General features: G+C 39.5%; 1 pseudogene; it reads left to right on the forward strand.

Annotated features, from left to right (window-relative positions):
* The first annotated feature begins 3,481 nt into the window (after positions 1-3,481).
* The window catches only part of LOC148693448 (uncharacterized), a 29,179-nt pseudogene continuing 5,406 nt past the window's right edge, over positions 3,482-27,254 (forward strand).

Below are 27,254 nucleotides of genomic sequence, written 5' to 3' on the forward strand. Positions count from 1 at the left end.
TTTAACTCAATTTTGTTGGGCTTCTGAATTTATGATCCTTTTTTAAAGCCCATTTTTTAATCTTTTCAATTTCTTTCGGCCAAGTCACATACAAAATTCAAGAACCTTAATTTTGGGCAATTTTTATGGACTTTTCTACTTTGCTTCAAAATATTAACACAGTTATAATTAGGGGTACTAACTTACTGTACTAGTTACTAGTAGTTAACATTTACCACCAACGTATCACTAGCAAACTACTTACATTACATGCAACTAAAACAAATCGGTCAAATTATTTTTAATTTTTGCTCCTTATTTGTACTACAATCTTCTCCCTCCCTATACGCCCTATACAAATCGGTCAAATTTTTTTTGATGTTTGCCTTCAAGTCAACTATTTTATAATGAATACTTGAGTTCCTCTAAGCTTGTCTCCAACATTTTAAATTAGATAAATTACACTTTACCACCGCAAATTTGAGTTCGATTTCAATTTCTTACAACATTTTTAAAACATTTTAATTTCATACCTCAAGTACTATTTTATTTCAATATAATACATCTGTTACATTTTTCATTCATTGATCCGTTAAGAACTGACGTGGTTGCAACATTTGTGCTACATAGCTAAAAAAAAATAAAAAAAAATAAAAAAAACTAGCTTTCCTTTCCCAACCGTCTTTTACCCCCTTTTTTTTTTTTTTTTTTTTTTTTCCTCCAATACCCAACAAAAAGCTCATATTTTTGGAAATTCTTAGGCATCTCTGATCTGTTGATTCTCTTCTCCCCGTGATACAGAAGCACAGAAGCTTCAGCTTGCTTGATTAGCGATAAAAGGATCCGGGGAAGCAAACAAATCTGGGAAAAGTTCCGATTTTGCCATCGGGTTTCTGGAAGCCCGATCGATCTGCCGTGTTCAGAACTCCGGTGGGTCGTGGAGGTATTGAAAGGGAGAAGATACAGAATGTGGTGGATGATGACTGAGGGAGGGGGCAATGTTTGCGGCTAGGTACTTAAATTTTCTTTTCATTTTTTTTTTTATCTTTTCGAATTAAAGTTTGGTGCTTTTTGTTATTCTTTGTGTATGGATTGGTGATTTGATGGTTTTTGTTTTCTGGGTTGGCATGTGTGGGTGGGGTTGCAGGTGAGAGAAGGGAGAAAGGGGGTAGGGGTGAAGAGGAGAAAGGGCTCAGGGAAGGTGGGGGTGGGGTGGGATGGGGTGGGTTTTTGGATGGGAGGAGAGGTGAAGAGGGTAGAGGAGAGGGAGGTGGTTGAGAGGGGTTGCGGGGGGAGGTCGGGGTGGGTTCTACATTTTTTTTATTTATTTTTTTATTTTTATTTTTTTTGAGAAGATTTAAAAAATAAAAAAAAACGTGGCACACATTTGACAGTCACGTCAGCTCTTAACGGATTAATGGATGAAAAACATAATGGATGTATTATATTGAAATAAAATAGTATTTGAGGTATGAAATTGAAATGTTTTAAAGATGTTGTAAGAAATTAAAATCGATCCCAAATTTGAGATGGTAAATTGTAATTTACCCTTTTAAATTTGTACTCGGGTCTAGTACTCGAGCTATAAAGATTATAGTAACCTTGTCAATGTCACGCCAATATGTTTCAAATTTGAGCTTCATGGAAGTAAGCACATTTCCAAAAGTTTTATTAGAGGAATTAAGAATTTTTCTTCTATCTCCACTTGCAATGCTATCACCGTGCTGAGTACTAAATTTGATGTTGTAGTTAGGGCTGTACTAAGTGTCATGGTGGCATCATAAAACCTTTTCTTCTATCTCGACTTGCAATTCAATCATCCGCCCTCAGAGCACCCACCCGCTTGGTTTTGGTCATCTCCTCATTAACCTCTCCAGAGACCTCTTCTTCAAAGTAAGAGACAAATGTGTCATACTCATAAGCCATCCTAGAAAACACTTCCTTAAATTTCAAAGCATTATTAAGCATTTCATAGGTGGCATTCCATTTTGTGGCAACATCAAAAGTGATATTTGACATCTTATCAACTCTCATCAAGACACAATACTCCCTAAAACCATCCAACCTCGCAGACGATGAGTGAATGAACTTGACACAATTTATTATCCCCTCAATCTCGTGATAAGGATCTGCCATTACATACTTAACTATCAAATTAAGAATGTGACAAGCACACCTCATGTGAAAGTGAGCCCCATCAAGTAAAAGAGTTTCATTCGACTATAGCCTTCTCTTTATATACGCAATGGGGGTGTTATTTGCACTAGCATTGTCAACAGTAATGTTAAATACCTTGTATGTGTCCCATTCATTTATGCACATATCCAGACACCATCCAGTGTCATCACCTTTGTGAGACGTAATTTGGACAAAGTTTAGGATCATCTTAGGCTATCTCTAACCCAAGGGCTAAAACCCCAAAATTTAGCCCTATATTTTCAACATTCACCTATACATATGAGGTAAGCAAATTTTTTCTCCAACGGCAAGGGACCTATATTTCTAATCCCCCCAATTTTATAATTTGTTAAATTTTTGTATTTCGTTGAGTTTTTGCTAATAATTTGAGATTAATTTTGGATAATCTACCTTGTTTTATTTTGACAGACATTTTGATGTAAAGGAATTCGAATTCCATAGAAACAAAACTGTTGAGAAAATTGATTTTTTATGGATTAGTGAACAAATTAGGTGCATTGATAGAGTTTTGAATGAGTTTTCGTGTCAGATCTGATTTTTATTAATAAATAATATTATTTTGGTTGTTGGATTTAAAATTGGGCCATTGGAATTTTTTTTTTTTATTATCGATAAAATTGATTAAATTGAATTTGAGTCATTGGATTTAAAAAGGATGTAGATGAGTGCGCCACACTAGATTAAAACTCAGTAGGCGCGACAACCATTGGATGCAATGGCATGCCAATCTAGGTCATAGAAAGCGTGTTATTGGTCTGCTTGTCCGCAACCAATCTCTCCCCCAAGCTGCTGACTCATGAGAAGCATGCGTGGGCTGGTCTTCACATGGGTTGGCCTCTGCTACTAGCCTCGCGTGGGTTCATATTCCACTTACATGCCTTATCCACGTGGGGTGGGAACATGTAACAATCCGTCCCCAATTATTATGATTTTTATAATTTTAAAAAGTGAATTTACGAAAATGCCCTTCAAGGTAAAGTGTTGACTTTTGTTGATTGCCGTGTCATGTCATGTAAGGTTCATTTTCTTGGCGTATCCTCGTAGTACTCGTCACTACGAACGTGTGGGCGCAAACGGATCGTGATTTGGAGTTATAACGAAGGAGATATTAATGTTTAAAGTCGGGGGCATTTTAGTAAATTGGTTATTTTCTAGAAAGCTCCAGATTTTTGGAGTAAAATCTGGTGGAGCCACGTGTGGCCCAGATTTAAAGAAGAAAAGATGGGCGGTGGAGATAGGCTATAAAGGAGAGAAAGGAGGGGGATGTGAAGCCAACCGGGAAAAGAGAGATGGTGAGTGACCAATGGAGAAAGAAGAAAGAAGGGGAAAGGAGAAGGGTGAGAAGCACAGGATCATGGATCCCTTACCAGTTTTCTATGACCCGACCCGCCGAAATTGTGAAACCCGATGGGTTTCTATGGTTTTCCAACCAATTTTTGACAATTTACGCCGAGTTATCACCTGGGAACTTCTCACCAGCCTTCCCTCTTCAATTTTCCACATAAATTAGACAAGATTTGGTCTTGGTTTCGTGAGAATGGCACCAACGGCACCGTGGTGTTCTTAGTGGCAATTTGCCAAATTTTTAAGCAAAGTCCTTCAATCTCTACCACCATTAAACTCTTCTTGAACCCAGAAACAAAGCCCAATCAACCTTGGAGGCGTCGGAGCTTGTTTAGAGTTGAATCAAGAACACCCATTTCAAGGGTTTCCGACAGATCGAGGTGAATTTCAAGTGTTTTCCAGCCAAATTTGCCTTAGTCACAGGTATGAAAGTTGCTCTATTCACTGAGATCTTCATTTCTGTGAAATTTGAGAATTTTTAGAAATAGTTAAATTTTTCGGCAAGTCGGGGCGGCCGACAGCCACCTGCGGCGGCGCGTGGCGGCGTGTGGGCCGAGACGTCCCCTAACCTTCCTATGCTAAATTTGAATACCCTAGTTCCATTGGTGAAGTCCGATTAACGAATTTTCGTCATTTGAACGTAGTTCCATTAAGGTCCACCGCTTGATTATTATAACAATTGACGATCCAACCGTTGGATCGTCACCAAACTTTGATACGTTATAATACGTAATATTTGAGGATATTAGAAATTTACGAATCGAGAATTCGACGTCCGGATCTTCTCGAATAGGATATGTAAGTTACATGTTCTATTAATAAGAATTCTAAGACATGATTTGATAATTGTTCTAGGTGCTGATCGTTCGTGACGCTTGATGTTTGTACTAGAGAGTTGTAGCGCGGACTCCAGATGAGTGGGCTTTTGGTTTTCTATAGATACATATATATATGTTTCCTAGAAATTGTTTTAAATGGATTTACGTTTTTAAATGCCATGTTAATTGCATTACATTTTAGTATATGCATTAGTATAGATATGCATTTTACTACATGATGTTGCGGACGTCCGGGTAAGCTTCAGGTGAATACATATTGATGTTAGTGATTGCAGTGTGTATGGTTATGTTTAGATGCATTTAGTGCTCGTTATCCCACACCGGGTGTTAGTGCTCCGCCTGAGGCCAAGGCCAGCCTTCACGTGATCATTCACCTCCCACACCGTATGCTCACCTTGGATCCAAGGCAGGTGCCAGCCTGTCGTACGGACCACATTAGGTGGTTCCGACTCGCAGGTGACTTACGATACTTCACACAGCCTTCACGTGATTGTATCACTTGAGCGTATTTATTTACACCCAGCCTGTCGTACAGACCACATTAAGTGGTTCCGACTCGTGTGCATGAATTGGTTAATGAGCTATAGGTTCAGCCGTACAGGTCACGTTAGGTGACTCCGGTTGGCATATCATTTTACATTGATTTATTTCACCTGGCTTACTTATTTTATTGCTGAGATACTTGACATAGCATATACTTGGTTTTCACCACTATCGAGCATGATTTCTATATACATATGTATTATTATTTTCTGGGAAATTATACGGATTTTACGACAAGGGGTTATAATGTTTTCAAAAGTTTTTATTAAAAACTTTATTTTCAGGCCCACTCACCCTTGTTTTTGCATCCTTCCAAGTTTTAGCTGCTGAAAGTCCATATCGACTAGGATTCTTGGCAAATCTCAGTATAGGTGGCTACCTCCGAGGGTATGATCCTTACCCACACTACTGTACTTTACTTATGCTCTGACGTCGCGTGTGAAATGGGTTCATCCTCACTCACAGCGCACTCTTGTCTTTAAGCACTTTTAGGTTTAAATTTATTCGCATTTTCCGCATCACTACACTTTATGGCTTCGTCACCCTCCGGGTGTCGGCCAGCACAGCTCGATTCGAAGTCCTAGTAGACATTCCGGATCGGCGTGTGTCAGAACAACCTTAAATTCCCTCTTAAACCGAAAATCCCAAAATTCCCATCCCTAAAATACACCTATTGGAGAGGTTATGGGCCCAAACTTTGGGCTCTTTTTTTTTTTTGGTTTCCCACCTCATTTGGAGATTGCCTTGTGGAATTATCAATGATTGTCCAAAAAAACCCGGTCATAATTAATATTTTAGATTGATGTCCAAGTATCGGTAATGATTCTCACTCTCAATCCACCAATCAGACTCATGATTTTACATTCTCCTTAAAAAATAGAAATAAAAATAAAAAACAAGTATGAATCGCCGCCGCCACCTTGTGCCTATTAGAAAATTTATACTCTGGATTCAAGTCATATGTCCAATCTATAAAGTCCACTTGATCAATTACCCTAGAAGGTAGATCCACCTTTATATTATAATTCACACACTTCAAATCAAGTCTTTGTTATTGAAAGTCTGGGGGTCTATTGAACTCCTCATCTTCGCTTATGTGAACAGTGGTTACTTCGATTTGGGAGCCTCCTAGATAATAGAACCTAGGCATTTCTTCCAGTGATTCATAATTCTTGTTGTCCCATGTTGCGAAATCCGTTGGTCCTCTCGCTTTGCAAATAGTGCATTCCGCTAACCATACTTTCACCCCACTACCATCAGTTACTTCCAGCTTAGTTGCATTTTGTCACACTAAACTTAGCCCCTTATCGCCATCCACACTAGGTATAGCCATCTTCATCAAAATCATCATGGAAATATTGTTCACTTGATTGGGAAAAGGTGTTTGAGGGAGTTTCTATTTGAGAGATTGTAGGTGGAATTTGGCTTTTATGTTTTCGGATACCGAAGACAGTAGGCGTACTAGATTACTACTAGGTCCTTCCATCCTAACAATGCGCAATAATATATCACAACGATCAATTCAGCATATCAATATCAAAGATTTCAACTGTCAATATATAAGACGTTAAAATAATTTATCACACCCAAAATAAATAGTAGCAAAAAAACCCTAAAATAAATAGGACGTTAAAACCCAAAATAAATAGCAGCAACCATTCCCATTTATATATCTCACACAACTTCAATTAGAGATTCAAATTATAAGCAAGTTAAAACCCTATTAATTCACAATCACAAATTCTAAAATTATGAAAAACATCACCAACCCCAATAATTCACAATTACAAATTAAAACCATAATTCATCTCATACTAGCATTCTAAAATGGGCGAAAATACCTCTATTGTGCGAGGAGGACTCAATGGATAAGGTTCGCCTCAACTGCTCCAAGAAAGCTTCTCCTTTAAAAATAATTAGCCTAGATGATTAAAGTTTTAGAATTAGTAAAACTATATCAGACCAGAATTTAATTTCAAAAATCCCCAAATTGAAAACTAATTTCAAAATTCCCAAATCGAAACACTAAATACAATTCAAAATCTACAAAGCAAAACCCTAATTCCATTTCAGAATCCCCAAATCAAAACCCTAATTCCATTTCAGAATCCCCAAATCAAAACCCTAATTCCTTTTCAAAATCCTTAACTCGAAACGCTAATTTCATTTCAATGCATCATCATCATTAGTTCAGTTAATTTCTTCTTAGGAGATGCATCTTGATCACATGTATCATCGTGATCAGTTTGGTTGGGGTTAAATTTCCAACGAACAAGTAACTATGTACACAAAATGGTTCATCCATCCAAATTGGGTTTCAAGTTTTTTTTTTAAATCTTGGTGTGCTCATATCAACTGCAATGTTGCAAATTGTCCTTTAATGAGACATTATACCCTCCGTTAGGGAGAGAAACAACATTTTTCAAGAAAGTTGTGAATTAGCATTGAACACCCGCTTTTGTCTCATAAGTGACGTATATTAATCTGTTACATGTTGAGATAGATGTATAGGTTCCAAACGTTAAACTCCTCAAAAGTGGAGATACATAAAGTTCAAGCCCAATTTAAATAACTCTTCAGAGGAGGTTACGATCAAATTCTCTAAGTATGTAATTCATCTTAGATATTGTTGACCTTAAAAATTGCAAAACCTAAGTGGCGTGCATACTGAGTAGCTAAAAGCTAACTAGGTTCCTGAGTGTCTTGAATGCTGATGCAGGCGTGCCAACTTGCCGCCGAGCTCTACCGGGCGAGCTATTCTTGATATGGTGATGTCGTAAATTGCATTGTTAACTCCTGAATCGAGCGACTTTGGCCGAGAAGAGAATACTCTTGGCCTTGGGTTCTAAAACATGAAGATAAGGTTATGCAAATCACTGTGAAGTTCTGAATCCTATTCACCAAGTTTAGCAGCCTCAACTATATTGGTAAAATAGGACGCAAAATCAGTCGAAACTGACTCTACAACTCTGGCCCGTCTATCTAGTCGATCACATTTCTAGTTGCTTCTGAAGAACCCTATCTATCTAGTCGATCGTCGGCTACCAACCCAAACTTGTCTATCCATTCAAATTTTATGTTGATGGTTAGTGAAGCAATTAGTTTTCACAAGATGGTGTGAAAGGGTTTCGTGTAGAGCGTGGATTTGTGTATTCAGTTGAAGGTCCCCAAAATTTGCAAGATCATTTGTTTATATAATGCACTCATAAATCATCCTTCCATCGAAACTCTATCACCACCCAGGCCCAGTGCTAGCAGGACGACCATCTGAGGTCTAAAATAATTGGGGGCACCAACATTATTAGGGTGGTATATTTATATATGTTTTCATGCGAATATAAATTTATAAATTTGGTTCAATGACAAAGAAATTTAACTATAATTGGTGGTTTTGTTGTTTGAAATTAATGAGGAGGTCTTGGGTTCAAAACATCATGTGTCCTTATTTACCTTTCTTTTTTTACAAATTTCTTTTCATAAGAGTATAAATATATAAAATTTGGCTAAATGATCAAGAAGTTTAATTAGAATCAATGGTTTTTGTTGTTTAAAATTAACTAGAGGTCCTAAGTTCGAAATGCTAAGTGCATGTTTATTCTTTTCAATTTTTATGAATTTTTGTTTGGTTGTTAATTTATTTTTAATTAGTAGCTAGTAGCTATGTAGGTTGTTATTTTTAAATATTTGTTCCAATTCAAGTCTAATCTTCAACAAAGATTAATGTGTTGACCAAATTTGCAAATCATATGATGTGTCATCAAAAAGTTTAATTTAGTACCCATTTATTACTTATACATATCAATTAAAGACTCAAAAACATCATTATTTTTTTAATCCCATATTTACAAGGTTAGTAAATACGAAAAAACACCTCACGATTTATACAAAAACACTTTAAAAGTTCAGATGAAAAACAAAACTCATATCTATCTACTTGTAACCTCGGAGTTTTTTTGTTTCCTTCTCACGATACAAAATAAATTAGTTTTTCTGTGTTTTTAAATTATTAAGTTTGAAATGTGACAGCCCGTTCCGAAAATTTTAAAACGTACGCGTGAAAAGACGATTTTGCCCCTAGTGTGATTTTTACGTTGTGTGGTTGTTTTGAGTTGGTGTGGCTGGTTGTGGACCACACACACACACTCTCCCATATTTTCCCTCACCCTTTCCCCTATCCCTGCACCTATCCCGTGCCATTTCCCTTCCCATTTTCATATCCCTTGTACGGACACACCCCCAAAACCCATGTAATCTTCACAGATCGAAGAAACAAAGTACATATCCATGCTCGTGAGGTCCGTAGGAGTTCAACCATACCCATTTCAGGTAAGGATACCTTCGTTTTCACGTCGAACTCGGGATACCCGATTTTTGGTACTATTCATGCACACGTAAATTCTTATGTTTTTGGGAATTTCAAGCTTGTAGGAAGCTTGGTGAGGTCCTTAGGAGGCTCGGGGTGGTTCGTTTGAAGGTTTTGGACGTCGGGATCGCGAGTTTCGAGGTTGGCCGGAGTTGGGGGTATTTTCCCGGCGAGATTTCGTGGATTTTAGCACTTGAAAATGGTATGATTTTGTTCCTCTCGTTGTAAGCTTCAATTTGGTACCAATTTTGTGAAATTTGGTTGAAAAATGAAGAAGATAGGACGATTTGAAGTTTTTCCTGATTTTCCGGCGCCGGCGACGATGTCGGAGAAGACGACGGAATATTCCTGACGGCGTTAACTGACGCCGTCAGCGTGCCTGCGCATGGCCGGCGCGTGGGGGCGCGTGCGGCGGTGAAATTTTTTTCTAAAAATATGGGAATGTTCCTGAGGTTGAGTAGATCACGTTGGTGTATTCATACACCCTATTTGAGCATTGTATGAGAAGTTATTTCTTAAGGTTGGTTAAGTGCTTTAAAATTAACGTTTTTATAGTTGTTTCGCATATAGGTAATACCTATCCCGAGGACAAGCGTGGTCACTCAAGGCAGGGGGGTTACGACCCTTCCACGTATCAGTGAGTAGGCTTTTGGTTTTCCGCATATACCTATATACTTATACTTTTCCCAGAAATTGATTTAGAACGTTTATTCGTTTGTATGCCATGCCTATAGTTGCCGTTGGTTTATACATTGTTAATTGTTTATATATATATGTATGTTTGGTGCTGCGGACGTACAGGTAAGTACCAGGTGAGTTGTGATTTATGTTTACATTCAGTAGTGATTTGAGATGCATAGAGAGCTCATAACCTGCACCCCCGGTGTCAGTGCTCCCACCCAGAGTTGGGCACAGTCCTTCACGTGATGTTCACCTCCCGCACCACACACTCAGTTTGGATCCAAGTTAGGTGCACAGTCCTGTCATACAGACCACTTTAGGTGGTTCCGACTCGTAGGTGACCCGCGATTATTCGCCCAGCCTTCACGTGATCGTAGCACTTGAGCGTGTATATATATATATATATATATATATATTACACCAAGGCTTGTCGTACAGACCACTTTAGGTGGTTTCGACTCGTGTGCAGGTCTAGTTAGCAAGATGGAGATTTGAGCTCTAGATTCAGCCGTACAAGTCACGTTAGGTGACTCCGGCTGACAGATTATATGATATTGATGCGTTATTACCTGAGCACTTGCATTTTACTTCGAGGTTTTGGCATAGCATATTCCTGAGCATGACTTATATATATATATATATATATATATATATTCTATTTTCTGGGAAGTATACAGGTTTTATGGCGAGGGGTTAGAACTTATTTATTAAATGGTTTTCGAAAAGCTTTGTTTTTGCCCACTCACACTTTTGTTTTGCACCCCTCCAGGTTCTAGTTGGCTAGCACGTTTGGTGGCTTCCCTGAGGATTTCCCCGGCATATCTGACAGACCACCACCAGTGTAGGACCACCTTCGGGTGTGCTTTTGTTGTGTCGCTTTCACTTGTTCGTTATTACTTTGTGTAAAGCTAGTTTTATTTATCCGTACTACTTATATTATTATTTTATTAGCTTCCGCACTGTGCACATGGTTACGTCATTTCCACGTGACGGCCAGCATGCCCTGATCTCGTTCGGGGTGTGTCATTTTGGTATCAGAGCTTAGGTTTGGCAGTCCCGTACTTTTGTGAGTATTCTAATGGTTTTGGTGTCTTCTGTCAGAATTATGCCGCCTCGTCGGGAACCACGTCGCTCTGCTGAGCCTAGTTTCCCCGATATTGCTCAGCTGGGGGAAGCTATTGCTATAGCTATTCATTCGGCGATCCGCCCTCCCCAGAGGAATCCTCTGGAGACTATGTATAACTTGAAGTTGGATAAGTTCGAAGGCAACAAGGGTGCGCAGCGATGGTTAGAGCATATTGAGAAGACTTTTCGTGTTTTGCATAGTCAGGGGAATCTCCCTGTCGAGAAGTGGGTTGAGACGACATCGTGGTTTTTGGGTAAGGATTCTGCATCCTGGTGGGAGCAGGAACTTCGTCGTTTGACTCCAGCTGAGAAGACTGATTGGGATGTATTTCGAGAGTTGTTCAGGAGAAGGTTTGTGCCTCCTGAGTATATTGACCGTAAGAAGCAGGAATTCACTGAGTTGAGATAGGGGAAGTTGACAGCGAATGAGTACCACCGGAGGTTCACTGATTTGTCTCGCTATCATCCTGAGGTTGCTGGCAATCCGGCGGAGATGCTTCGTCGTTTCCATTTAGACACTAAGAAGAAGTGGCGTTCGATGGCAACCACTACCCACTGTGATACCTACCAGGAGTTTTATGAGATTCTACTGAGAATTGAGGATTCAGAAAATATGCCGAATGAGAGTAAGGAAGAAAAGAAAGATGGTAATCAGAGGAAGGATGATAAGTAAAGGTCAGGCGTCGCTCGGACCTCGTAGGACACAGAACTTCAAGAGGGGTGGCACTAGTTCTAGCTCTTCTAGCGATGGTTTTAGCGCCACTGGTCAGGGACGTGGAGGTAGGTTTGTTGGTGGTGCTAGAGGCCAGAGACAGGGTGATGCCGGTAGAGGTAGGGCCTCAGTTTGCCGCAGGTGTAATAATCGGCATTTTGGTGAGTGTAGGCGAGGCAACAGTGGTTGCTTTACTTGTGGGCAGATGGGGCATCGGGCTGCAAATTGTCCCCAAAGTCAGCAGCAGAAGCCGTAATAGACTTTCTTGCCACCACCTGTACCGATTCAGCAGATTCCGGGTCCGGGTAATTATGGCCAGACAGGTCGAGGTGGTGCCTACTACTATTAGGGCGATGTTGTTCCTTATGCCCCGGGACAGTATCAGCATCCCCAGGACCCATATTCCCAGGGCGGTTATCCTCCGTATTCTGGCGGCTATACGCCGTATCCTCCAGTTCCAACAGGCGGGTCTCAGTGGTTTCAGGGAGGACAGATTCAGCAAGGGGAGATTGCTATGAGTAGTGCGGGGTCTTCGAGGCAGTTTGGTCAGCCCAGTCAGGGGCGTGGCACTTAGAGTCGTGATGGCCAGACGAGCAGAGGTCGAGGTGGACGACAGCAGACCCAGGGGCGTATTCATAATATTTCTCTGCAGGACGCTCAAAACAATCCAGATTTGATCATGGGTACGTTAAATATCCTTGGTTATTTTGCTAGAGTATTAATTAATTGTGGCGCTACACATTCCGTGATTTCTCATACATTTGCTCAAGTGACGCAACCTCGCCCCACACCTCTAGGGTATGATTTAGAGTTCGCTATGCCTAGAGGGGAGAGATGTATTGTAGATCGTGTATACCCAGGATGTCCAGTGATAGTGGAGGATGTTGTTATGCCAGCTGATCTTATCCCGTTAGATATTGTTGACTTTGATGTGATTCTGGGCACGGATTGGTTGCATTTCAATCGTGCCAATATTGATTGTTACGGGAAAATAGTTATGTTCCATCGTCCTGGACTACCTGTGGTTACTTTTGTGGGCAAGCAGAGTGGGGTGAGACATGGCATTATTTCGGCCTTGTGAGCGAAAAGGTTGTTATCTAAAGGTTGCCAGGGGTACTTAGCTCATGTGGTGTTGGATGAGGCTGCTACTAACAGAGTAGAGGATGTGAGGGTAGTCAGACATTTTCCCGATGTTTTCCCTGAGGATTTACCTGGTTTACCGCCAGACCGAAACATAGAGTTCACTATTGAGTTGCTTCCAGGTACTAATCCTATTTCCTTGACTCCTTATTGTATGGCTCCCGCTGAGTTAAGGGAATTGAAAGTTCAGTTGCAAGAATTAGTGGATAAGGGTTTCATTCAGCCTAGTACTTCACCTTGGGGAGCTCCAGTGTTGTTTGTGAGGAAGAAAGACGGAACTTTGAGGCTATGTATTGATTACCGGCAATTGAATCGGGTGACGATTAAAAACCGTTATCCTTTGCCGCGTATTGATGATTTGTTTGATCAGCTTCGAGGTGCTTGTGTATTTTCCAAGATCGACTTGAGGTCTGGATATTATCAGTTGAAGGGCCCCTAAGGATGATGTTCCTAAGACGGCGTTCAGGACTCGTTATGGTCATTACGAGTTTCTGGTTATGCCATTTGGGTTGACGAATGCACCAGCTGCTTTTATGGATTTGATGAACCGGGTGTTCCAGCCATATTTGGATAGGTTTGTTATTGTTTTCATCGACGACATTCTGGTGTATTCTAAATCGAAAGCGGAGCATGTTCGACATCTTACTTTGGTGTTGAAAAGGTTGAGGGAACACCAATTGTATGCTAAGTTTAGCAAGTGTCAGTTTTGGTTAGACCAAATTGCGTTTTTGGGGCACATCATTTCAGCTCAGGGTATTTTGGTGGATCCTCAAAAAGTGGCAGCTCTGGAGAAATGGGAACAACCGCGAACCGTCACTGAGGTGAGGAGTTTCCTTGGTTTAGCAGGATATTATCAACGGTTTGTTAAGGATTTTTCTGTGATTGCTTTACAACTGATGAGATTAACGAGGAAAGACGTTAAATTTGAGTGGGATGATAAGTGTGAGCAGAGTTTCCAGCAGTTGAAGTATTGTCTCACTCATGCACCTGTTTTGGCACTCCCGGATGATAGTGGTGATTTCGAAGTTTATAGTGATGCTTCTTTGAATGGTCTGGGATGTGTGTTGAATGGTCTGGGATGCTTCGCGACAGCTGAAACCCCATGAGTTGAATTACCCTACACATGATTTGGAGTTAGCCGCCATTATTTTTGCGTTGAAATTGTGAAGACACTACCTTTATGGAGAGAAATTTAAGATCTTTATAGATCACAAGAGTCTTCAGTATCTCTTTACGCAAAAAGATCTTAATCTTCGTCAGCGGAGGTGGATGGAGTTGCTCAGTGATTATGACTACACGATCGATTATCACCCTGGTCGTGCAAATATAGTGGCTGATGCACTTAGCAGGAAGTCTCAGGGCCATATCAATGCGTTGTACGCTAGTCGTATTCCTCTTCTGGCAGACTTACGTTCTACGGGAGTGAGGTTGGAAGCAGAAGATCGAGAGATGGCTTTACTTGCTAATTTTCAAGTTAGGCCAATTTTAGTTGATCGGGTGCTTGAAGCTCAGGTAGCTGATAGGGAAACCCAAGAATTAATTCAAGCTCGAGATCGGGGAAGAAGAAGAGACCTCAGAGTTTGTGATTCGGATGGCATGCTAATGCAGGAGGGTAGGATGTTTGTGCCTAATAATTTGGATTTAAAGAAAGCAATTCTCGATGAAGCACATATCTCGGCTTATGTCATACATCCAGGAGCTACTAAAATGTATCATACCATTCGATCGTTTTACTATTGGCCGGGTATGAAGAGGGAGATAGCTGAGTATATGAGTAGGTGTGCTGTTTGTCAGCAAGTTAAGGCGGAAAGGAAGAAGCCGTTTGGGTTGTTGCAGCCGCTTCCCGTTCCAGAGTGGAAATGGGAAAACATTACTATGGATTTTGTGTATAAGCTTCCGCGTACACATAATGGCTTTGACGGCATTTGGGTGATTGTTGATCGGCTTACTAAGTGTGACATCCCACATCGCCCAGGGGAGTGATCCTTAAATGTATATTCCAATCCTTACCTAGCACGAGGCCTTTTGGGAGCTCACTGGCTTCGGGTTCCGTAGGAACTCCGAAGTTAAGCAAGAAGGGGGCTAGAGCAATCCCATGATGGGTGACCCACTGGGAAGTTGCTCGTGAGTTCCCAAAAAAAAAACAAAACCGTGAGGGAATGGTAAGCCCAAAGCGGACAATATCGTGCTACGGTGGTGGAGCGGGCCCGGGAAGTGATCCGCCCCGGGCCGGGATGTGACAATTAGTATCAGAGCCAATCCCTTGTCAGAAATGTGACGACGAGGACGTCGGGCCCCTAAGGGGGGTGGATTGTGACATCCCACATCGCCCAGGGGAGTGATCCTTAAATGTATATTCCAATCCCTACCTAGCACGAGGCCTTTTGGGAGCTCACTGGCTTCGGGTTCCATGGGAACTCCGAAGTTAAGCGAGTAGCGCACGTGAGCAATCCCATGATGGGTGACCCACTGGGAAGTTACTCGTGAGTTCCCAAAAACAAAACCGTGAGGGAATGGTAAGCCCAAAGCGGACAATATCGTGCTACGGTGGTGGAGCGGGCCCGGGAAGTAATCCGCCCCGGGCCGGGATGTGACACTAAGTCAGCACATTTCATTCAAGTGAGGGAGAAGTATTCTTTGGGCCGATTAGCGAAGTTATTCATTTCGAAGATCATGAAGTATCATGGTGTCCCTGTGAGTATTGTCTCAGATCGTGATCCACGATTTACGTCTAAGTTTTGCGTGGCGTTTCAGGAAGCTTTGGGTACGAAACTACTTTATAGTACGGCGTATCATCCTCAGACGGATGAACAGTCAGAGAGAACCATTCGGACTTTGGAGGATATGTTGCGAGCTTCAGTATTACAGTTTGGTGATGCTTGGCACAAGTGGTTGGATTTAATGTAATTTTCCTACAACAACAGCTTTCATTCGAGTATCGGCATGGCACTATTTGAGGCGTTGTATGGCAGATCTTGTCGCACACCGTTGTGCTGGTCGGAGGTCGGAGAAAGAGTTTTGGTGGGTCCGGAGATTGTTGAGGAGACTACTCAAAATGTTCAGGTGATTAAGTCTAACCTGAAGGCAGCCCAGGATAGGCAGAAGAGTTTAGCAGATCGGCATGCTACTGATAGAGTGTATGAGGTTGGCGATTGAGTATTTCTGAAGCTTTCACCATGGAGAGGCGTTGTACGGTTTGGAAAGAAAGGTAAGTTGAGTCCCAGGTACATTGGACCATACATGGTCATTGAGCGAGTTGGCGAGGTAGCTTACAGGTTGGAGTTGCCTCCGAAGTTGGCTAGAGTACATAACGTTTTTCATGTGTCCATACTTCGACATTATGTTGCTGATCCGTCTCATGTGATACCTCCTCAACCCTTGGAAATCAATCCGGATTTAACTTATGATGAGGAACTAGTGACGATACTAGATTGGAAGGAAAAGGTTTTGAGGAACAAGACGGTGAATTTAGTGAAAGTTTTGTGGAGAAATCATTCTGTGGAGGAAGCTACGTGGGAAACTAAAGATCGGATGAGAAATTTGTATCCTCGCTTGTTCTTTGATCACTAGGGGTTGTTGTATGGATGTTTTGAATTTCGGGACAAAATTCTAATAAGGTGGGTAGGTTGTGACAGCCCGTTCCGAAAATTTAAAACGTACGCGTGAAAAGACGATTTTGCCCCTAGTGTGATTTTTACGTTGTGTGGTTGTTTTGAGTTAGTGTGGCTGGTTGTGGACCACACACACACACTCTCCCATATTTTCCCTCACCCTTTCCCCTATCCCTGCACCTGTCTCGTGCCATTTCCCTTCCCATTTTCATATCCCTTGTACGGACACACCCCCAAAACCCATGTAATCTTCACAGATCGAAGAAACAAAGTACATATCCATGCTCGTGAGGTCCGTAGGAGTTTAACCATACCCATTTCAGGTAAGGATACCTTCGTTTTCACGTCGAACTCGGGATACCCGATTTTTGGTACTGTTCATGCACACGTAAATTCTTATGTTTTTGGGAATTTCAAGCTTGTCGGAAGCTTGGTGAGGTCCTTAGGAGGCTCGGGGTGGTTCGTTTGAAGGTTTTGGACGTCGGGATCGCGAGTTTCGAGGTTGGCCGGAGTTGGGGTATTTTCCCTGCGAGATTTCGTGGATTTTAGCACTTGAAAGTGGTATGATTTTGTTCCTCTCGTTGTAAGCTTCAATTTGGTACCAATTTTGTGAAATTTGGTTGAAAAACGAAGAAGATAGGACGATTTGAAGTTTTTCCCGATTTTCCGGCACCGGCAACGGCGCCGGAGCCTCGCCGGAGAAGACAACGGAATATTCCTAACGCCGTTGACGGAATCCGTTAAAGTTAACGGAATATTCCTGACGCGTTAACTGATGCCGTCAGTGTGCCAGGCACGTGCCTGCGTGTGGCCGTGCCTTGGCCGACGCGTGGGGGCGCGTGCGGCGGTGAAAATTTTTTCTAAAAATATGGGGATGTTCCTGAGGTTGAGTAGATCACGTTGGTGTATTCATACACTCCCTTTGAGCATTGTATACGAAGTTATTTCTTAAGGTTGGTTATGTGCTTTAAAATTAACGTTTTTATAGTTGTTTCGCATATAGGTGATACCTATCCCGAGGACGAGCGTCATCACTCAAGGCAGAGGGTTACGACCCTTCCATATATCAGTGAGTGGGCTTTTGGTTTTCCGTATATACCTATATACTTATACTTTTCCCAGAAATTGATTTAGAACGTTTATTCGTTTGTATGCCATGCCTATAGTTGCCGTTGGTTTATGCATTGTTAATTGTTTATATATATATGTATGTTTGGTGCTGCGGACGTACAGGTAAGTGCCAGGTGAGTTGTGATTTCTGTTTACATTCAGTAGTGATTTGAGATGCATAGAGAGCTCATAACCTGCACCCTCAGTGTCAGTGCTCCCGCCCAGAGTTGGGCACAGTCCTTCACGTGATGTTCACCTCTCGTACCACACGCTCAGCTTGGATCCAAGTTAGGTGCACAGTCCTGTCGTACAAACCACTTTAGGTGGTTCTGACTCGTAGGTGACCTGCGATTTTTCACCCAGCCTTCACGTGATCGTAGCACTTGAGCGTGTGTGTGTGTGTGTGTGTGTGTGTATTACACCAAGGCTTGTCGTACAGACCACTTTAGGTGGTTCCGACTCGTGTGCAGGTCTAGTTAGCGAGATGGAGATTTGAGCTCTAGATTCAGCCGTACAAGTCACGTTAGGTGACTCCGGCTGACAGATTATATGATATTGATGCGTTATTACCTGAGCACTTGCATTTTACTTCGAGGTTTTGGCATAGCATATTCCTGAGCATGACTTATATATATATATATATATATATATATATATATATTCTATTTTCTGGGAAGTATACAGGTTTTACGGCGAGGGGTTAGAACTTATTTATTAAATGGTTTTCGAAAAGCTTTGTTTTTGCCCACTCACACTTTTGTTTTGTGCCCCTCCAGGTTCTAGTTGGCTAACACGTTTGGTGGCTTCCCTGAGGATTTCCCCGACATATCTGACAGACCACCACCAGTGTAGGACCACCTTCGGGTGTGCTTTTGTTGTGTCGTTTTCTCCTGGACTGCAATAGGCTTTCATGCTCTGAACTTAGTGTCGCACTTACGCTTGCACTTGTTCGTTATTACTTTGTGTAAAGCTAGTTTTATTTATTCGTACTACTTATATTATTATTTTATTAGCTTCCGTACTGTGCACTTGGTTACGTCACTTCCACGTGACGGCCAGTATGCCCTGATCTCGTTCGGGGTGTGTCAGAAATGATTTTCCAAGTATAATTTTATTGATGTCTTACATGTGAAAATAAATAATTTTCTTATATAAAGTGAGCATATTTTTTTACATCGCCCCGGACCTCAAAAATCTCTAGACCGGCCCTGTCACCACCATATATTATTTCTTCGACTTGAATTAGGTTTCTGAACTCAGACTTCTTACGGGATTAATTCAAATGTCATCCAAAGATTAATCATAAACCGTAAACAGCCCAAACAAGGGTGTATTTCGCTTTAAGGCAAAACCGTTGACCCTCCGGTTTGCACCATGTCTCTTTAAACAACATCCTGAGTTATGTGTAGATATCTTGATAGGCTCATCATCGTTTCGCTATTGTTCATGCACAATACTTTTCCTTGCCTATAGCCAAAACCTCATTTTCCTTAAAAAACCACGTGGCTTTCTAAATAATAGGATGTAGGATAAATTGTCAATTTAGTCCCTTGAATTATTTCGTTACTGTTCATGCACAACACTTCTCCTTGCCTATAGCCAAAACCTCATTTTCCTTAGAAAACCACGTGGCTTTCTAAATAATAGGATATAGGGTGAATTGTTAATTTAGTCCCTTGAATTATTATTTGAGTGAAAATTAGGTCCCTAAAATTATAAAAATTTGCCAATAACATCTCAAATATTAGATTCGAAACTACTATATTCAATTTTTTGTCAACTTAAGTCACATTACTTGGATGTGATACACATTGGGGGGTAGATTGGTAATTTTCCATAAATAAATAGTGTATGAAGTTAACTTTCAAGGATAAATTAGACATCAGGTTCGCAACCTATATGAAAGGTTCAGGGCTCATAGACGAGAAAATGACGGTATTGCACTCTAAAGTGTGTCAAGTGACTTAAGTTGACGAAAAATTGGATTAAATAGCTTGAATATAACAGTATGGATGAAATTAGCAATTTTTAATGAATTTAGGGACTTATTTAACCTAAAAAAATAGTTAAGGAACCTAATTTTCACTGAGGTGATAGTTCAAGGACTAAATCGGCACTTCACCCTAGGATATATAGGGACTAAAAATGATTAAAACATCTTCATCGCTGTTATACGAATAAGAATTGTTGGATCGTGAATTGATGATAATTAATAGTTTTTTTTATTATCATAGCTACTCAATCATCAAAGGCTATTTGGTCACACTTTTCCATTAAATGTCGATAATTGTAAAAGGGTTGGCCAAATTGGAAAGCGGAAAATTCCATTTTTGAGTGCCATTAGAGAAGCTCCAGTGAGGCTTGTAGCCCGATGGACTGCCTATCAAACAAGGCCAAATAGCCCGAGCAAGGAGGTCCAACGTTTGCTGGTGATTGAGCAATGAGAGGCCCGACATGAGTAGACGGCCCAAAAGCCTGAAGGCCACGTGACGCAAGGCTGACATCAAGTGACGTCAACCACATTTTATATCTTTTTTGGGTCAGGCGTGTGCGCTTCAAGTGCGTGTGGGCGCGCATCGGCCAACAAGGTTTCAGACCTAGGGCCTGCGGTGCGTTTCTGAAAATGTTACCGTTGGGGAGGCCACGTGGTTTCCCCACATCCGTTGGATTTCAACGGCAACAATTTATGGACCGTTGGATTTTCAACGGTAAAAAAAATTTAAAAACCTTATTTAATTTCAACCGTTGGATCTGAGATCAACGGTCCACGTTATTCGCCCTTATAAATTAAAAAAAATAATAATTTAAAATTCTGAAATATTATCGTTGTGCCACGTGGCATAATCTAGAGTGTTGGAATTCAAATTTTTTTTAATCCAACGGCAGAGATTAATTATGTGAATAAAAATTAAAAAAAATGTAAAAAATTAATAAAAATCCAAAAAAAAAAAAATTTGATTTTACTTTTCTATAAATACCTTCTCATTATCTTCTACCTTACACCACAATTTCATATTTTCTCAACTACTTTCAACCACATTCCTATCTTTCTCTCAAAGTTTCAATCCAATTTTTCTCCAACAAAATGACTAATGATGTAGGTACAAATTGGACGCTTATTAAAGATGTTGCGTTGTGTACTAGCTAGGTTGAAGTTACTCATGATCCAATTACGGATAATAAGATGCAGTTGCAAGAAATGTGGTGTCTTATTCATACCAATTATCTTGACAAAATTTGACACATCCCTACCCGGAATGTCCACTAGGACTCCAAATCGAGTTGTTCTGACCGCCACCTATACTGAGATTCGCCCAGAATCCTCGTTGATACGAACTTTCAACAGCTAAAACCTGGAGGGGTGAAAAACAGAAGGGTGAGTGTGTTGGAAATGTGCCCTAAAACCAATCATATGATGATACTTTATGGACATTTCACATGTTAAACTAATCTAGTTTAATGTAAAGGGCAAAGATTATTGTTTGAGCCGTCTCATATAAATGTTATATGCTTAAACGATAAGTCCAAGGAATATGTGATTGGAAGAATGTGATCTAAAGAAGTTAGATTCATGAGACCATTCTTTCGTTGACACATCCTAAACGTTCCTGATCATAGGATTGTCAATTGGGCATTGACAGTCCGTTAAGATCAGTACGTGCTATGTCTTCTCTCAGGGAGAGTGACTAGTCTCGAGTCATTGGTGTGTGTGACATCAAGACAAGTACGTAGGTGCTCAATAGAGAATGAGTTCACTGAACACGATCAACGAAAAGTTCTCATATTCATGTCACATGAGAACTCATGGTTGGGATAATGCAAATTAGTCTTTTGACCTGAGGCATCACAGTTGTCTTGTGGTTAGGTCCTTAATCTTTGATTATGTCAAAGTCACTCCATCAGGAGGGTGTCCACGACATCGTTGGGGTTAAGCCACTTAGCCATGGAGACAAGTGAATGCGCAACAAGGGATCTCTAACCTTCAAACTGTTTGAGGGAGAATACTCTATGATATGATTTAGAATCTCTGGCCAGAGTATGAATGAGATTTAGGAATGTGTTCCAAATCACATTCAAGGTAATCATATAAGCACAAGACTCACATTGGATAGTAGACATGAATAAACTATCAAACCAAACAATGTGGTCAAGAGTATTGTATTAGAGAAAGACCGTATTGCATTTGTAATCCTAAAACTGAATAGGTTCTCCACCTCTTCTGATTAGCTTGGGTAACCATGACATGCTGCTAGGCGTCAACCATGGTTTGTGGAAGCCCTAAAAGTGTATTATCACTAACGGGAGAATTGAAAGTAAGTTTCAATTCACAATCGATTTGAAAGAGTTTGAATCGCCCACTGCCTCGCTAAAAGGAACCTAATGGATCGTACACCGTGTAAGGTAGAGATTGAAGATTCAACGGAGATGAGTAAGAATAATTAAATGGTTTAATTATTTATGGCAAGGATTAATTAATATGATTATTAATCAAACGAATAAGTTCGTTAAAAGACCACGGGATAGTTTTGGACCTTAAGGCCCAATAGGCTTCGAACGTCAAGTCCATTGACTTAAGTTGTGTGACAACTTAATGAATAATGATTCACAAAGGCCCAAATAGCCCAATAAATCCCATGTTAAAGAAGGAGTGGTTTTGGACTTATTTACAAGTTTGCCACTCAAATGAATTAAGGAATAAGTATGACTTTATAGCCAAAATTCATTAAGGGTAATTTTTGGGGAAAGGATGAGAATACAAGCTCTCTTTTCTCTCTAAAATTTCAGCCACCTTGGAGGGATCATCTAGCAATCTTACTTCCTCAAGGTCACTCATTTCTTCTCCAATCTTACCTTGGTGTGGAGACTTAGAGGTTCTCAATTTTGGGAACTTGGAGAAACCTTTTCATTCATCCAAATCCATGGATCTAAGATGCAAGGAATGAAGGCCCTCTCTTTGGGTGATTAGCCTTTGCTTATGCAAAGAGGAATCTACAAAGGTATTGATTTCTCAACTCACTTTGTTTTTGAGTTGAGTCTTGGTTCACCTATCTACTAGGCTTTGAAGTTCATGGGTTAAGTTTTGTTTTTGAGTGCATATAAACATGATTCCGCCATTTAATTGTTAATTGCATGTTGTTGATGTTGCTCAAATGAACTTGTTTTTCACAAATTTTCCTTCAAGTGGTATCAAGAGCCTAAGTCTAGTAGTTGGTGAATCCTTTTAGGTTTTGTAGTTCATAGTTTTTGATTTGAATGTTGTAATTGTTACAAGCTTTATTCTTGCTTCTTTGAATGTAAATTTTGTTAGAAAATTTGCCATCTCAAATGTTGTAGATGTAGTTCATATGAGCATGAATTTTGGAGCTAAATTTTGGTGCCATGTTTTTGGGGAAATTCGGCCAAATCCAAAGGGTGGATTTTTGGGTTCTTGTTTGACTTGTTAAAAGTGTTTTAAAGTGACTTTTGGAACCTCTATATACCCTAGTATGGTTGTATGTTATTTCCCTTAAGTTTGAGTGGTTTTGGGATGTTTTTGGGTGAAGAATGTTCATGGAGCTCTTATGGGTTTTTCATGAATGTTCTTCATTGTTCTTGATATGTTCTTGCCAAGAACAAAAGGTTTGGTGTTTTGATTCAAAGTTTTGATTTATTTCATAAAGTTTTTGTTTTGAAATATTTCTTATGTTTAAATATATTAGATATTTATTTTGAAAAATTAAAGAAATTTTAGTGGGTAGGTATGTAATGATTTATTCCATTTCACACACCCCACTTACAAAAACTTTGAAATTTTTTTTATTACTTTGCTTCAAAACCGGCCACCCTACTCAATTAGGGTCCTTGTGGGGCTTTTATGCAATTACATAAAGTTTTGATACTTTTGTGTATTTGTACTTTGACCCAAAAGTTTACGTTTTTACGTAAAGGTCCAAAATCACTAAAAGGACAAATTGTTTTGCTCCTTTAATGAAGTTTTAGCTTTTGTGGAAATTTTTGGGTTCTAGTTGTAATTACATGAAGTAGTGGACTTTTGTGTTTTTACAAAGTGACCCTAAAAGTTTAAGTTTTTGCAAAATAGCCCAAAAGTTGAGGTTAATTGCACTATGGCCCAAACAAGTTGAGGTCATAGCATTTTGGCCCAAATTAGGTAGAGAACAAAATTGTTTTGTCTCTTTAAATGAGAATTGGATTTTCATTTCATTTAGCTCCATTTAAATCAATTCTATGGATACAAAAACCAAATGAAAATGTTGCATTCAAGTTTAATTAGTTAAAGCGTTAATTAATTAAAGAAAGGGTGATTATGAACCTAAGCCTACTATAATTGAGCTATGTGAAAGGCCGTTTCAAATTTGTTTGAACCATGGGAATGTGTAGATTAAATTTTGGTTGTAATTTGATATGATCAATTGTTGTAAAAGAGCATAAGCTCTTCTTTACTTTAAAGTAATTTGATTTGATCAATTGTTGTAAAAGAGTATAAGCTCTTATTTACTTTGAAGTACTCCTTTCTTGTTTTATTCGATATGCATGAAATTGGAGTAGTTGGGTCCAACGCCCAATAAGACAACACGCCTTAATGTGATTAAACGCGTAACTAAAATCCATCACCATCCCTAGACCGAGATTCAACACTAGGCTCGTGTTGAATCGAATCAAAGGTTCATAGTCATCCTAAGGCCCTAAGGCAATTATATAGTCCATCAATGAATGCAAATCTTATGTTAGTAGTACCATATAGTCTTGCTTTAAAAACCGTTTTAAAAGCATAGTGGGAGTATTATATACTACTAAATCAATCATATGGACCAATAGTTGTAATAGGACCAAAATGTTTTAATTGGATTAAAATGTATATTTATGTGATGAGACCTAAAACCCTCAACCAAACCATTATTAAGTTGATAAGCGAGAGATGCTTTGAATATCTCTTCGTGGCCTTCCACCGTGGTAGGCTCCAATCGTTTGTGACTTGTACACCGGCTTCACCCTATCATGGGGGAGTACAAAGTGCATGCTTACATTCAGGAGGAGTCTATACGTATATGATGAGGTGAGTGTAGGCAACGAGGATGGCCAACATCATATCATTGTGAGGCTATTCTTGAACCCCTTCATGAACTAAGCATGGTGGGAATAACTTAACTAAGTGCAATGGCGCCGATATCATATCATTGTGAGGCAACATTCTCTAGAGGCCAAATAAGATGGGTACTTGCAAGAGATGCAAATGAGTAAGAGTACTCTCTCATTATTATTAATGCTAGCCAACATCGTATCATCGTGAGGTGGGCTTGGTAATAGTGAGCCTCCCATACCCTACTAAGAGTTTCCTCCAAAAACTCTCGAATTCCGATGAGGGATATGGAATTTGCTAAAAATAGTGGGTGGTGCTATTTTGATTTAAAGACCCGGATCAAATAGCTTAAAATCAATCAATTTATATTCGTTATGTATTTGTTTACCAATATATTTGCAAACGCTATCCAAAACTTGACAAAGAAAAACCGAACGCTTTAGTTTCCGAACTTGGTACCACAATCCCATAGATTGTCTTGAATGGATTGTAAAAGTGCCTAAGTAGTCTCATCCTCACAATCTTCCTATTGATAATGTATCAATGGAAGAACATGTTAGATAAGTCTACCATGAAGAGGACAATGCAAACTCTAGTGCTTGTCTCTTTGTTACACGAACAAGGAACTTGAGAAGTAAGCACAAGGGCATGGACACTTTATGTGCCATGATTCTCCATTTACAAATTGTTGTATGAAGAAATGAGAGTTGCTTTGAACAACTCTTGAAAGTTTGTAATTATGTTGAGAACATAATGGTTGGTTGACAAAAATAGTACATCAACATGGACTTATGATGATTTTGAATCATTGAGTGTTGAAGTGTTAAACCACTTAATGAGACGGAAATTAGGCAAGGACTTCACCTTTGTGTCCCTATTCTAATGGTTCACTAAGTTTATGATAAACTATATAGTGAACAATAACCGCACGCTCTCCAAATCGTTTGATGTGTATAACACATTTGAAATAAGTTTCAAGAGAGATAGTGGGAGTTTAGGGACCATGACTATTGTAGTCAAAGGAGAAGTCAAATGAAGAAGGCAAAATAACTCCAAGGGAACAAACTTTCTTTATGAAAGGATGGACATTGGAAGGGGTATTTGCAAGAAATGTCTTGCAAGTGTCAAGAACACACCTTTCGAAGGTGTTGTAATATGTTCTTGAAATAGTTCAAAACAGTTGGTTCTTCTACTTGAATACATGATTCTATATTAGCAACTATGTTTTACAATTGTTGTAAAAGTGTGCTAATAAAAAGTAGAAGATTAATGAGAGAAGAGAAAGTACTTCACATTCGGAAAGTGAATAAAATATAGATCTCTGCGAAAGCGGATTGTACTTACTTCCTCATATGAACTACCAAAGAAATTGGAAAACACTAAAGATTGTCTTTACATTCCAATTTTAAGGAACTTAAATCCGTCACTATAGTAGAGATGGATAAATGTTTTGTTTGACAAAACATTGTTCTTTATTAATCAATAATTAGATTATTGTAATTTAATTGGTTGTCTCTATAGTAGAGATGATGTGGTAGTTTAACTGTTTAGAATACGATGATGCTTAAAACCCAAAAGGTTGCAAGGTAGTGACTAATCCCAACTGAGTTGTGATACCTCTAAAACATAAGTTACGAGTTGGTCATAGATGGATGCTTTGGATCGTTAGATCCGGATCCAATACCTTCTTGTTAAAATTGTATAGAGGCGAAATGTTCGAATCTTTATTCTTTTGGAAAGAAGAAAGAATCACAAAGTTGTTGAGGTTAATTCACTTAGATATTAGTGGCACTTGTCCACAACATAATACTACTCATGCTGTATGACATTCACCGAAGATCACTCTCGGTTGGACTATAGTTTATTTTGAATAAACACAAGTCCGAATACTTTGCAAAAGGTTTCAAAGAATTCAAGAAATGTAAGTAGATGAGTAAGACGTCTAAAGTATTTACCTCCTTAGATTTGATCCAAGGAAAGATAACACTTTAGATGAGTTTCCTTGAAAGATATCAAGGAAAATAGCATCATAAGATAATGAATTTCTCCATTAGGAGAAGAACGAACTTGAATAAAATTTAGTTCGTTGGATGTTATCTATTACCCATATATAGGATATATATACTTCTAAAACAATATGATTGTCAATTAGAAGATCTTCCAAAATTTTCATAACTCCATAAGATGTAGTTGGAAAGAAAGACAAATCTTAAACATGTTAAGATTTGGGGTTGTGTGCTAATAAGAAATATTTGTTTGATATGATCAACAAATATAACAACCTAGTTCCTACACCACAAGCTCCCAGGTAGTCGAGAAGGATTTATAAATCGTCTCAAGACATATAAGTTGTAGAGATCCATCCATCATGAATCTCAGCAAGTTAGTGGGAGCTATAAGCATCTTATGAGAAAAAGGATCAAATCGTTTGATTTCCCATAAAGATGTAAATGAATCTTTTGTTTACTAGGTTTACAAAAGATTAGTGGGAGTTAATCATATTCCTAAATTTGAATATATATATACATGA

The sequence above is a fragment of the Pyrus communis genome, chromosome 10 (genome assembly GCF_041283825.1).
Source record: "Pyrus communis isolate YQ-2024b chromosome 10, ASM4128382v1, whole genome shotgun sequence".
In the NCBI taxonomy this organism is placed as follows: domain Eukaryota; kingdom Viridiplantae; phylum Streptophyta; class Magnoliopsida; order Rosales; family Rosaceae; genus Pyrus; species Pyrus communis.